Source organism: Dermacentor albipictus, chromosome 1 (assembly GCF_038994185.2).
Source record: "Dermacentor albipictus isolate Rhodes 1998 colony chromosome 1, USDA_Dalb.pri_finalv2, whole genome shotgun sequence".
Classification (NCBI taxonomy): Eukaryota; Metazoa; Arthropoda; class Arachnida; order Ixodida; family Ixodidae; genus Dermacentor; species Dermacentor albipictus.
Genome location: NC_091821.1, coordinates 105,662,712 through 105,676,572, shown reverse-complemented (window position 1 = coordinate 105,676,572; position 13,861 = coordinate 105,662,712). Strand labels below are relative to the sequence as shown.

The window sequence follows — 13,861 nt, the reverse complement described above, 5'->3', positions numbered from 1 at the left end:
TAAGCTGTAGCGCGTCATGACCACACGTACTCGTAATAGACGTCAATGCTACCTTTATCTGGTTACAGGGCGCTGCGGCACCTTTCGGCATGCAACGAAGTCCCTTGGCAGAAGACTGTATATATTTATGTATATGTGTACAGCGACAACAGCACTCAAGCTCCCAAAGGTAAGCACTTTCCTGAGATCATCATATTCGCTACAATCAAGCTGCTGTTCATTGTAGGGCGTCATAACCACACGTCTTCATAACTGCCGTCAACAATGCTACTTTCATTTGCTTGCAGGATGCTGCAGGACATATCAGCGTGGAACGAAGTGCTTTGGGGTATGACTGTACATATTTATGTATATGTCTACGGCGCCATAAGTCCTCAAGCTCCAAGATGTGAGCACTTGCGTGATGTCATCACTTTCGCTACACTCAAGGCTTTTTTAAGCTCTAGCGCATCATCACCAGAGGTCCTCGTAATGGATGTCAACAGTGCTACCTTCATCTCGTTGCAGAGCGCTGCGGCACCTTTCGGCATGCAACGAAGTCCCGTGAGAGAAGACTATATATTTACGTATATGTGCACAGCGCCACCAGTACACAAGCTCCTAAATGTAAGCACATTCGTGAGATCATCATATTCGCTACAATCATGGCTGCTGTTCATTATAGCGCGTCATAATCGCATGTGCTCGTAGTGGACGTTGTCAATGCTACCTTCATCTGCTTGCAGGACGCTTCAAGACATATCAGCTTGGAACGAAGTGCTTCGGGTCATGACTGTACATATTTAGGTATATGTATACGGCGCCATCAGTCCTCAAGCTCCCAGATGTGAGCATTTCCGTGATGTCATCACATTCGCTATACTCAAGGCTTTTTCAGCTGTAGGACGTCATGACGACACGTCCTCGTAATGGACTTCAAAAATGCTACCTTCATCTGGTTACAGGGCGCTGTGGCACCTTTCGGCATGCAACAAAGTCCCTTGGGAGAAGACTGTATATATTTATGTATATGTGTACAGCGACAACAGTACTCAAGCTCCCAAATGTAAGCACTTTCCTGAGATCATCATATTCGCTACAATAAAGGCTGCTGTTCATTGCAGCGCGTCATAACCACACCTCTTCATAACTGTCGTCAACAGTGCTACCTTCATCTGCATGCAGGACGCTGCAAGACATACCAGCGTGGAACGAAGTGCTTTGGGGCATTACTGTACATATTAGTTTATATGTATACGGCGCCATGAATCCTCAAGCTCCCAGATGTGAGCACTTGCGTGATGTCATCACATTCGTTACACTCAAGTCTTTTTTAAGCTGTAGCGCGTCATGACCACACGTAGTCGTAATAGACGTCAATGCTACCTTTATCTGGTTACAGGGCGCTGCAGCACCTTTCCGCATGCAAAGAAGTCCCTTGGGAGAAGGTTGTATATATTTATATATATGTGTACCGCGACAAGTACTCACACTCCCAAATGTAAGCACCTTCCTGAGATCATCATATTCGCTACAATCAAGCTGCTGTTCATTGTAGTGCGTCATAACCACACGTCTTCATAACTGCCGTCAACAATGCTACATTCATTTGCTTGCAGGATGCTGCAGGACATATCAGCGTGGAACGAAGTGCTTTGGGGTATGACTGTACATATTTATGTATATGTGTACGGCGCCATAAGTCCTCAAGCCCCAAGATGTGAGCACTTGCGTGATGTCATCACTTTCGCTACACTCAAGGCTTTTTTAAGCTCTAGCGAATCATCACCAGAGGTCCTCGTAATGGATGTCAACAGTGCTACCTTCATCTCGTTGCAGAGCGCTGCGGCACCTTTCGGCATGCAACGAAGTCCCCTGAGAGAAGACTATATATTTACGTATATGTGCACAGCGCCACCAGTACACAAGCTCCTAAATGTAAGCACATTCGTGAGATCATCATATTCGCTACAATCATGGCTACTGTTCATTATAGCACGTCATAATCGCATGTGCTCGTAGTGGACGTTGTCAATGCTACCTTCATCTGCTTGCAGGACGCTTCAAGACATATCAACCTGGAACGAAGTGCTTTGGGACATGACTGTACATATTTAGGTATATGTATACGGCGCCATCAGTCCTCAAGCTCCCAGATGTGAGCACTTCCGTGATGTCATCACATTCGCTACACTCAAGTCTTTTTTAAGCTGTAGCGCGTCATGACCACACGTACTCGTAATAGACGTCAATGCTACCTTTATCTGGTTACAGGGCGCTGCGGCACCTTTCGGCATGCAACGAAGTCCCTTGGCAGAAAACTGTATATATTTATGTATATGTGTACAGCGACAACAGTACTCAAGCTCCCAAATGTAAGCAGTTTCCTGAGATCATCATATTCGCTGCAATCAAGGCTGCTGTTCATTGCAGCGCGTCATAACCACACCTCTTCATAACTGTCGTCAACAGTGGTACCTTCATCTGCATGCATGCAGGACGCTGCAAGACATACCAGCGTGGAACGAAGTGCTTTGGGGCATGACTGTACATATTTACGCATATGTGTATGGCGCCATAAGTCCTCAAGGTCCCAGATGTGAGCACTTCCGTGATGTCATCACATTCGCTACACTCAAGGCTTTTTTAAGCTGTAGCGCTTCATGACCACACGTACTCGTAATGGACGTAAACAATGCTACTTTCATCTGGTTACAGGGCGCTGTGCCACCTTTCGGCATGCAACAAAGTCCCTTGGGAGAAGGTTGTATATATTTATGGATATGTGTACAGCGAACCAGTACTCAAACTCCCAAATGTAAGCACTTTCCTGAGATCATCATATTCGCAACAATCAAGCTGCTGTTCATTGTAGTGCGTCATAACCACACGTCTTCATAAGTGCCGTCAACAATGCTACTTTCATTTGCTTGCAGGATGCTGCAGGACATATCAGCGTGGAACGAAGTGCTTTGGGGTATGACTGTACATATTTATGTATATGTGTACGGCGCCATAAGTCCTCAAGCTCCAAGATGTGAGCACTTGCGTGATGTCATCACTTTCGCTACACTCAAGGCTTTTTTAAGCTCTAGCGCTTCATCACCAGAGGTCCTCGCAATGGACGCCAACAGTGCTACCTTCATCTCGTTGCAGAGCGCTGCGGCACCTTTCGGCATGCAACGAAGTCCCCTGAGAGAAGACTGTATATATTTACGTATATGTGCACAGCGCCACCAGTACACAAGCTCCTAAATGTAAGCACATTCGTGAGATCATCATATTGGCTACAATCATGGCTGCTGTTCATTATAGCGCGTCATAATCGCATGTGCTCATAGTGGACGTTGTCAATGCTACCTTCATCTGCTTGCAGGACGCTTCAAGACATATCAGCCTGGAACGAAGTGCTTTGGGGCATGACTGTACATATTTAGGTATATGTATACGGAGCCATCAGTCCTCAAGCTCCCAGATGTGAGGACTTCCGTGATGTCATCACATTCGCTACACTCAAGGCTTTTTCAGCTGTAGGACGTCATGACCACACGTCCTCGTAATGGACGTCAAAAATGCTACTTTCATCTGGTTACAGGGCGCTGTGGCACCTTTCGGCATGCAACGAAGTCCCTTTGCAGAACACTGTATATATTTATGTATATGTGTACAGCGACAACAGTACTCAAGCTCCCAAATGTAAGCAGTTTCCTGAGATCATCATATTCGCTGCAATCAAGGCTGCTGTTCATTGCAGCGCGTCATAACCACACCTCTTCATAACTGTCGTCAACAGTGCTACCTTCATCTGCATGCAGGACGCTGCAAGACATACCAGCGTGGAACGAAGTGCTTTGGGGCATGACCGTACATGTTTATGCATATGTGTATGGCGCCGTAAGTCCTCAAGCTCTCATATGTGAGCACTTGCGTGATGTCATCACATTCGCTACACTCAAGGCTTTTTTAAGCTGTAGCGCGTCATGACCACTCGTACTTGTAATGGGCGTCAATACTACCTTCATCTGGTTACAGGGCGCTGAGGTACCTTTCAGCATGCAACGAAGTCCCTTTGCAGAAGACTGTATATATTTATGTATATGTGTACAGCGACAACAGTACTTATACTCCCAAATGTAAATACTTTCCGTAGACCATCATATTCGCTACAATCAAGGCTGCTGTTCATTCTAGCGCGTCATAACCACACGTCTTCATAACTGCGGCCAACAATGCTACCTTCATCTGCACGCAGGACGCTACAGGACATATCAGCGTGGAACGAAGTGCTTTGGGGCATGACTGTACATATTTATGTGTATGTGTACGGCGCCCTAAGTCCTCAAGCTCCCAGATGTGAGCACTTCCGTGATGTCATCACATTCGCTACATTCAAGGCTTTTTCAGCTGTAGGACGTCATCACCGCACGTCCTCGTAATGGACGTCAAAAATGCTACCTTCATCTGGTTACAGGGCGCTGTGGCACCTTTCGGCATACAACAAAGTCCCTTGGGAGAAGACTGTATATATTTATGTATATGTGTACAGCGAAAACAGTACTCAAGCTTCCAAATGTAAGCATTCTTGTGAGATCACCAAATTCGCTACAATCAAGATGCTGTATATTGAACTGCGTCATAATCACACGTCTTCATAACTGTCGTCAACAAATGCTACCTTCATCTGCTTGCAGAACGCTACAGGACATATCAACGTGGAACGAAGTGCTTTGGGGCATGACTGTACATGTTTATGTATATGTGTACGGCGCCATAAGTCCTCAAGCTCTCATATGTGAGCACTTGCGTGATGTCATCACATTCGATATACTCAAGGCTTTTTTAAGCTGTAGCGCGTCATGACCACACGTACTGGTAATGGGCGTCAATACTACCTTCATCTGGTTACAGGTCGCTGAGGCACCTTTCAGCATGCAACGAAGTCCCTTGGGAGAAGACTGTAAATATTTATGTATATGTGTACAGCGACAACAGTACTTATACTCCCAAATGTAAACACTTTCCGTAGACCATCACATTCGCTACAATGAAGGCTGCTGTTCATTCTAGCGCGTCATAACCACACGTCTTCAAAACTGTCGCCAACAGTGCCACCTTCATCTGCTTGCAGGACGCTTCAAGACATATCAGCCTGGAACAAAGTGCTTTGGGGCATGACTGTATATATTTATGTATATGTACACGGCGCCATCAGTCCTCAAGCTCCCAGATGTGAGCACTTACGTGATGTCATCCCTTTCGCTAACTTCAAGGCTTTTTTAGGCTGTAGAACGTCATGACCACACGTCCTCGTAATGGATGTCAACAATGCTACCTTCATCTGGTTACAGGGCGCTGTGGCACCTTTCTTCATGCAGCGAAGTCCCATGGGAGAAGTCTGTATATTTTTATGTATATGTTCACAGCGACAACAGCACTCAAGCTCCCAAATGTAAGCGCTTTCCTGAGATCACCATATTCGCTACAATCAAGGCCGTTGTTCATTGTAGAGCGTCGTAATCACACGTCTTCATAACTGTCGCCAACAATACTACCTTCAACTGCATGCAGGACGCTACGGGACATATCAGCGTGGAACGAAGTGCTTGGGGGCATGACTGCACATATTTATGTATATCTGTACGGCGCCATGAGTCCTCAAGCTCCCAGATGTGAGCACTTCCGTGATGTCATCACATTCGCTAAACTCAAGGCTTTTTTAAGCTGTAGCGTGTCATGACCACAGGTCCTCGTAATGTCCGTCAACAATGCTACCTTCATCTCGTTGCAGAGCGCTGCGGCATCTTTCAGCACGCCACGAAGTCCCGTGAGAGAAGGCTGTATATATTTATGTACATGTGTACCGCGACAACAGTACCCAAGCTTCCAAATGTAAGCACTTTTCTGAGATCACCATATTCGCTACAATCAAGCTGCTGTTCATTGAAGTGCGTCATAATCACACGTCTTCATAACTGTCGTCAACAAATGCTACTTTCATTTGCTTGCAGGACACTACAGGACATATCAACGTGGAACGAAGTGCTTTCGGGCATGACTGTACATATTTATGTATATGTGTACGGTGCCATAAGTCCTCAAGCTCTCATATGTGAGCACTTGCGTGATGTCATCACATTCGCTAAACTCAAGGCTTTTTTAAGCTGTAGCGCGTCATGACCTCACGTACTCGTAATGGACGTCAATACTACCTTCATCTGGTTACAGGGCGCTGAGGCACCTTTCAGCATGCAACAAAGTCCCTTGGGAGAAGACTGTATATATTTATGTATATGTCTACAACGACAACAGTACTCAAGCTCCCAAATGTAAGCACTTTCTTGATATCATCATATTCGCTACAATCAAGGCTGCTGTTCATTGTAGCGCGTCATAATCACACGTCTTGATAACTGTCGTCAACAATGCTACCTTCATCTGCATGCAGGACGCTGCAGGACGTATCAGCGTGGAACGAAGTGCTTTGGGGCATGACTGCACATATTTATGTATATCTGTACGGCGCCATGAGTCCTCAAGCTCCCAGATGTGAGCACTTGCGTGATGTCATCGCATTCGCTACACTCAAGGCTTTTTTAAGCTCTAGCGCGTCATCACCAGAGGTCCTCGTAATGGACGTCAACAACGCTACCTTCCTCTGGTTTCAGAGCGCTGCGGCACCTTTAGGCATGCAACGATGTCCCCTGGGAGAAGACTGTATATATTATAGTATAATATATATATAAAATATAATAATATATTATAAATATAATAATACATATATAATATAAAAATATTATAATATATAATATATATAATGCACAGCGCCACCAGTACTGAAGCTCCTAAATGTAAGCACTTTCGTGAGATCATCATATTCGCTACAATCAAGGCTGCTGTTCGTTTTAGCGCGTCATAAACGCATGTGCTTGCACTGGGCGTTTCGACTCTTCCGTGCCGGTTGTTGTGAGATGGTTGGAGGTATTCCGAGTGTGCAGTTGTTGCAGAGAGCCAAGCCATCTTCTTGGTCACCAGCCATTCTCATCCTGATCAGGGGTTTTCAGCGCTGGCTAGTCGAGATTTTCCAGCTTCCAGCTTCTCCTGCCCTACTGCGACGAATCGCTTAGTGAGGCTCACAATACGATCGGCCCATTTTCCGCGCAAGCGCTACTGGAAACCATCCCCATCATTAGTCGGCGAGTGAAGGCAACTTTACGCTTACTGAGGGCGACTCGCCTCGGTGGCGTTGTCTGCGCACGTTCACGTGTTTTGCCTTCCATGTCTTTATCCTTTCCCGCAGCGTAGGGCATGCCAACCAGACTCGTTTCTGATTAGCATCATTGCCTTCTCCGTATCGTTTTACAGCGAAGGTATATAACTAGCCGATTCGTCCGTCCGTCGTATGTCGCCTGTACGCCGAAAGCTCCTACGGCGCTACGCCACGCGCATACGCGAAAAAAAAGAGAAACAGAGGCACGCGACTGTCTCTGCCAGAAGTGACGTCGTTGCTTCCGTCGCAGCCGAGAGCGGGCGCAGCAGTTTCCATGCGGCTCCGAAATGGGTAGGCCACGCCTCATATGTACTCCTGAGGAGCAGGCAGCTTTCGATCAGCAACGCCGCGAGCAGAATCGGGAACGAACTCGTCTACGCCATGCCGACGCTGCAGCCCGGGCACAAGAACAGGCTCGTGCAGCCGAGCGCAAGCAGCAACTGTGCACCCAGGATCCGGCAGCCTACCAGTTCGTCATTTATTGAACCATCGGGATTAACCTAGTGATAAACACCGGGACTCCACGTGTCAGCTTCGCTGGTTGACCATCTCTACGGAGTGTTTGGCGGTGATTTTCTTTCTCATCTTACAATGGCAATGCACACATTTATTGTCTCACTAAAGTGTGAATAGATGAAACCCACTAATCATATTAGAAGACTCGCGCCATCATAAGCTGCCTAAATGAATGCGCATAAAGAGAAAGTAGCTTATAATTGCGCTCATCGCTTCAAGTCTATGCGAAATGAGCAAGCACGCTTTCATAATATTTGTGTTTAATTTTTTAGCCCTTAAGAGCGTATATAAACTGTTTGCTGCCAGAACTTGCTCAATAATCATGTATAGATAAAGTCACTGCATTTAATAAGGCATTATACGGGCGCACCATTAACGCAAGGTACCAATCCTTCATAAAAAGCTTTTAACAACAATCATAATAGGCATATGAATCACCAAGTTGCATCTCCTTAGCACTACATACCCCGGCTTGTCTTATGAAGCATCTAAACAAGGAGGAAAGGAAGTGTAACTGAGTAATACGTGCTGCTTTACACTACAGAAAAACATGCTCTGAGGAGTAATAAGAATTTGCAGCTTGAACGTTGAGATTAGAGCTTTGAAAGCTGGGGCGCTATAACGTAAAACTATTCCAAACTTTTCTATTCCATTTCTGCAATCGGCACTCCGCGAGTGGTTAAAGACTTTTTTGGACCCTCCCCACTTCACCTGTCCATCACGCGGCGTCACGAAAACCGCGATAGCTCCCCATCTGATATAACGTGTACACGGTGATTATCATGATTTTACCGAACAAAAGAAAAAGTTATTTCTGATTCGACGCCTTTTCGCCATTAGCCCTCGGCTATTGGTGAAATGTTTTCGGGCTGCACCCATTTCACCTGCCTGTCACGCGACGTCACAAACCCGCAAGAACTCACTGCGTCAAAATGACGTGTAAGCATTAAAGAAGCATTAATATGCCGAACAAAACTGAATTTTCTTCTGAATAGCCGCAGGTTGCCCCGTTCCGAAAGGAATAAAAGATAGCTGCCACCGATCGCTCAGGCACTGGCTACTCGCACATGCCGGAGAGCATCGGTTTATTTTAGTACAATAAATCTTTTTGCGTGACCGTGTAACCTTTTCGAGCGCTTTCGGCACGTTTACGACCTCGCTCTGCCAACTCTTCTTTGCTGAGTATTCGTAGTGTCATTCTTAAGCTTCCGCTGCACGCCGCTGCGATTTTCGACCAGCCACCTCAAGCTAAGTAAGGGAAAGCGGACCAATCGCGGACGCCGGCATCACCCTCTTAATCCGGTTATCGATTTTCAGTGCAGTGGCTCGGCCCCATCGAATCCCTCTCCACTTGAGCGTGCTCCTCGCCTCTTGTCAGCCAATTAGACAAGACAAGCCGCTCAGTGTAGGCAATCTTATTCGTTTTTCAAGGAAACAAAGTGACCTCCTATGAACGAGGACAGCGTTTGATTGGTCTCTTCAGACAACCCTGCGGATGATCGCCCGATGCTTGCGTCGGCGGTTACGCAAATTTGACGCCAGGAGATTGGAATAAAAACATATTGCAACATTTTTACGTTATAGAGCCCCTGGTCCGAATAGTCACCTTCTTTGATGTGGCTGGAGTAAAGGTAGTTGCTAGAGCGGCTTACGCTCCTTTGGCAGCTCCGCCAGGTCCATTTTGTTTGCGTAGCCTAACCAAGACACGTACCGAGAAATATTTAAATTTATAGTGAAGACTCGAAGCTTTGTGGTCTGTATTTAGTCTCCTGGCCCCGGCGTCTCTACACAGAAAAATTTCGGGACTCGCTCACACCATTGAACGTTGCGACTACAAAAAAAAAAAAACTTTTCGTCAGTGCGAAAGCAATACTTCAGCAGCAACGCAAACTGCACCTTTAAAGTTTTGAATGGGCTGCCACCTTTCATTCACAGATATTTTTACCTAAAATGAAGCCCAGAAACCAACACTATTATCTGAAAATGTCCCCCTCTCTCCTCATGGTCAGTCCAGTTCCCGCGTTTCCTTTCTTGGCAAGGCCTAAAGAGTAACGAGTTAGCACCCACGTAGCATTCTCCTTCCTGTAACTAGTAAAATTGTACCTATAGTAAACAGCAGTTATTCGTTATTGAGTAACAAATGCGTCAGTCGCTTGCAGCGCACCGTTTGTTGCTAAGAAACAAATGGCACAAACTGCAGACGAAGGGCTAATACATATGATGTAGCAGCTATTCTCGGGATGCTACATGATATTTTTGCTGTTTGTGGCTGCCTATTTGAAACCATTTATTGAAATAGTGTATTTGGAATTGTCAAGCATCTGAGAACTCAAGAATAAACTAGCTTTGAACTTGATAACTATGAAGCAACAAATGTTCTTTTCTCCTTCCCTATGGCAAACTCTCGCTGGCTACATATATCGGTAACAGATTTGCGGTGAAATGGTCACACTTGTCTCCAGGTGGTCAGTTTTTACTTCTCCAGGTTGAAGTTAAAGCACCTTCATTCTGGTCACAAGGGCCATGGCCGAGCGCTTTCGATGAACGGAGGTCGAACTCGCTGAAAAGATACTCCACGCAAGATCAAAACCACCACTTTCACCCATCAAGGGAGATTTGGAGCACTTGTGAAAGCGACACAGAAGATTTCCTCGCCTGCCTTATGAATGGGGATGAAATGTGGCCTTACTAGCAAGATCCCGAAACATTCTATGCTGTGGAGGCATACGGGGTACATTCAAGGTCTAAGGCTCGCGGAGAAAAGTGATGGCCACCATTTTCTGGGACACAAAGGAGATCCTGCTGACTAATTACTTAAAAAATAGCAGGACAACAACAGAAGAATGTTATGCCAACGTTCTCCGAAAACTACGTGCGACCATCATTAAATAACTACAAAGATTGCTGATAAGAAGCGCGCTTCTCTTGCCCGACAACGCAACAGTTCACAAATCTCGCGTTGTCCAGGCTGACATTCGAGAAGGTGCTTTTGAAGATCTTGAACACCCATAGCCCTGATATGGCCGCTAGTGACTTTCTTCAGCTGGGTGCCGCCTAGGCCAAGTAAAGTGGGCCGATTCTGAAAACTGTGTAGTAAAATTGACCGATACCGAAGATGGTGTATTCAAAACTGTGCCGATACCAGAGACTCTATTCTAGAGAGTGTAAATTCTGGTACGAGAGCCAAGAAATTCAGAATTTTTCAACGCTGGAATAGTTCGTTAAGCGCGATCTAAAAGGGTGAAAACAGCCGAAGAACGACGACACACAGAAGAAAAGAAACATACATCACAGGCACTGTTGGTGTGCGTTTCTTCTTCTGTGTGTCATCGTTATTACGTTCTTACGCTGTTTTCCCCCTTTAGACAGATAAATTCATTTGTAGATTCTTTGTATCTTCGTCAACACCACTCAAGCTAAGCATGAGTGCCCCTGCCCTTACGACTTTCTTAAACTGTCTTGTACTCCGTATATATATATATATATATATATATATATATATATATAAGGGGAGGCCGGTAGCCTATAGCATTAAATTAAATGCCCAACCAGGAATTGTTCTTTTCGAAGAGAACCTCAACCAACTAACGCCGACGAATTCTGCAAACGTCTTTTTCATGAAACACACGCCATAATTACAAAGCCACACGTGCGCATAGCGTACAAGACCGCAATTACGATGCTGCTTGAATTCGAGCCGAAGACGGCACTTCTCTTGTTTTTGTTTATCCTTGCCGTGGTCATCGAACAACGGGTCAATAGGACAGTGAGTCGTCTGCTATCCAAGGCGCTGCAATGATCAGGGAGCGGTCCTGGAGGCCGAGCGAGCGCGCGCACGCTCGCCCTCTTCGTTCTCCCCGGGACAGCTGCTGCTGCTGGCAAGGGGGCAGCTGAATTCCTTCGTCGCCGCCGCCGTGGTGGCTCACCTGAAGAAACAGGTTTGGGAGGAAGGAAGGGGCGCGTGCTTCTGGCTCCGGTGTGTAGCCACCATACCGGCCGAAGGAGGGCGCAGCCGCTGGCCTGAGAAATCGCCCAGCAAGAAAGTGCGTGCGATTTGTCGCCCGTTTCTTTCCGCCAGTTTCTTTCTCGCGCATGCTGAGCTTTTGGTTGACCCGGGCGCGTGAATGAGCCCTGACGCTGGTGGGCCCGGGTCGAAGAAGACGCGAGGCGCTCCCGACGGCGGCATGGCTGCGTTCGACGAGCACTGCTGCTGCCGCTGCAAGTGACGGCACGGCGCAACTGGCCGGCGGCCCCGTCGACTTCGCCGCCGCTGCTGGTGGGAATAACGCTCCGGAAACGCGGAAGTTTTGGCTGCGAAAGCGGTCGAACCCGCCGCGCAACGGTGAGTACCTTGCCGTGCCTGCATTGTGTTGCGACAGGGGCGACCGGGACATGCGATTCTTCGCTAACTTTGCCGCACCTCTCTTTTAAACCATCAAAATAGCTGCCCGACAATTCTTGCACTGGCCACAACCTGAAAGGTCCGACGGATTACGCATGATGCTCGAAAACATTCACTGGGCACTAGTGATTCTCCCTCACCCTATCGTGTACTGCGAGCATACTGCACACTATTCTTGCCGAGCGCACAAGTGAAGCAGGGTGCCACCAAAGTGATCAACTTAGTTAATGAATCAATAACATCTTCTATGTACGAGCAACTGCAATGCAGTCTACTGTCAGCCTCCAGTGATACTCACTGCTCTTGCTCATACATTTACAATGCAAGTTCTCGAAGCAAAGTTTTTTTATGTAACGATGTAGAAAAAAAAAGATATGTCAAATGCACTCTTATGCGCAGATTAAAAAAGAAAAGAAGACAATTAAGATTTTTGTTTTATCCAACTCATTAAGAATGAGTGTCTCTCACCATCGCTTATATATATATATATATATATATATATATATATATATATATATATATATATATATATGTATGTATTGCAGACTTGTAAAACGTTAATTTAGCCCTCTCAGGCATCACCTTTGGCTTGGGTCACTGAGATGGCAATACAGCCAGGCCAATAACAGCCTTTGCATAATTGCGCAACAATGTCGATGCCCCGTGACTAGCTGACACCACGTCACATGAACGTGGAAGGCCGTCGACCAAGTGCACACAGGAAGCAAAGGGGAGGGGGAGGGGCGGACACGCGTTAACGCGCACTGTCCTGCCGAGACATTGCTCCGTCATGCGCGGAATGGGGAGCAGCCGTGCGTCAAGCGGTCAGGCAGCAAGCCGAGACGCGCCCGTGTCTGGGGGCGACGTCTTGGCACGCTTGATCGGGAAGCGTTCGCATCGCAAGTGTAGCACGCAAGGCTGCACGCATGGCCGCGAGTTCGGGCGCACTGGCTTCGCCAGTCAGTAGTACCCGTCGAAGGTACATATAGGAAAGATTCTATTGAGACCTTCGCCTGCTCCTCGTCATCAGCCTGATAGTATCAAGGCTCTCAACAAATTTTTGTATAAGAGCGCACTGGACAAGAGACTTTGAAGAATCTTGGAGCGTGCAAGATTTTCACCCCCATCTTCATCCTCATAATCACCGTCTTCTCTATTCTTTCTCTCTACACCCTTTCCCCTTCCCCCAACGCCGAGTAGCAGGTCAGAACATTAATTCAGGCCGACCTCTCAGCTTTTCTATCATAATAAATACCTCTCTCTCACCATATAGAATGGTCAATCAAAAAGGCTGCACTAGCGGAGAACATTTCATCCGAAGGAGGCTTCTTCGGCGAATGTGGCAGGCCACTTCCATCGCAGTGTTTTTCATGATAAATGTCCGAGTGATTGCATCGTACCATTTGAAGATCAACCGTCGTCAGCGGCATCATTTTCGTAATTGAATGTTTGCTTTGGGGAGTGCATGCATTTTTGCCCACGCCGACCTTTCCTTTTCTTTTGAGTTTCGCGCTAGCATGATGAACGAAATGAAGTAATGAATACATATGATGTTGAAATCTGCCCTATGCAAAACTCAGCAGGCTGTCGAATGCAGCAGCCGGCAGCTGTCGTGTCACCAGAAATATGCGCGACAGGTACCAACATTTCCTTCCGTACCTTTAATACAGGAAAAAGACAAGCAGGTCTAACACAAA

General features: G+C 46.7%; 1 protein-coding gene across 2 annotated transcripts in view; it reads left to right on the top strand.

The window, feature by feature from the left end:
• Cad87A (cadherin 87A) overlaps positions 1 to 13,861 on the top strand; it is a 152,692-nt gene that overhangs the window by 48,411 nt on the left and 90,420 nt on the right. Inside the window, exons 14-38 of one of the 2 annotated variants that reach the window (XM_070524308.1) lie at positions 69 to 169; positions 288 to 388; positions 508 to 606; positions 726 to 826; positions 945 to 1,045; positions 1,165 to 1,265; positions 1,382 to 1,480; positions 1,599 to 1,699; positions 1,819 to 1,917; positions 2,037 to 2,137; positions 2,254 to 2,354; positions 2,478 to 2,578; positions 2,698 to 2,797; positions 2,916 to 3,016; positions 3,136 to 3,236; positions 3,356 to 4,332; positions 4,451 to 4,551; positions 4,671 to 4,771; positions 4,888 to 5,208; positions 5,328 to 5,428; positions 5,548 to 5,648; positions 5,768 to 5,868; positions 5,988 to 6,088; positions 6,205 to 6,305; positions 6,425 to 6,525. The gene's annotated coding sequence lies outside the window, so the exon portion shown is untranslated. Of the gene's footprint in view, positions 1 to 68; positions 170 to 287; positions 389 to 507; positions 607 to 725; positions 827 to 944; positions 1,046 to 1,164; positions 1,266 to 1,381; positions 1,481 to 1,598; positions 1,700 to 1,818; positions 1,918 to 2,036; positions 2,138 to 2,253; positions 2,355 to 2,477; positions 2,579 to 2,697; positions 2,798 to 2,915; positions 3,017 to 3,135; positions 3,237 to 3,355; positions 4,333 to 4,450; positions 4,552 to 4,670; positions 4,772 to 4,887; positions 5,209 to 5,327; positions 5,429 to 5,547; positions 5,649 to 5,767; positions 5,869 to 5,987; positions 6,089 to 6,204; positions 6,306 to 6,424; positions 6,526 to 11,648; positions 12,105 to 13,861 lie in introns of those variants that run through there. The other variant, XM_070524300.1, reaches the window with a different exon arrangement.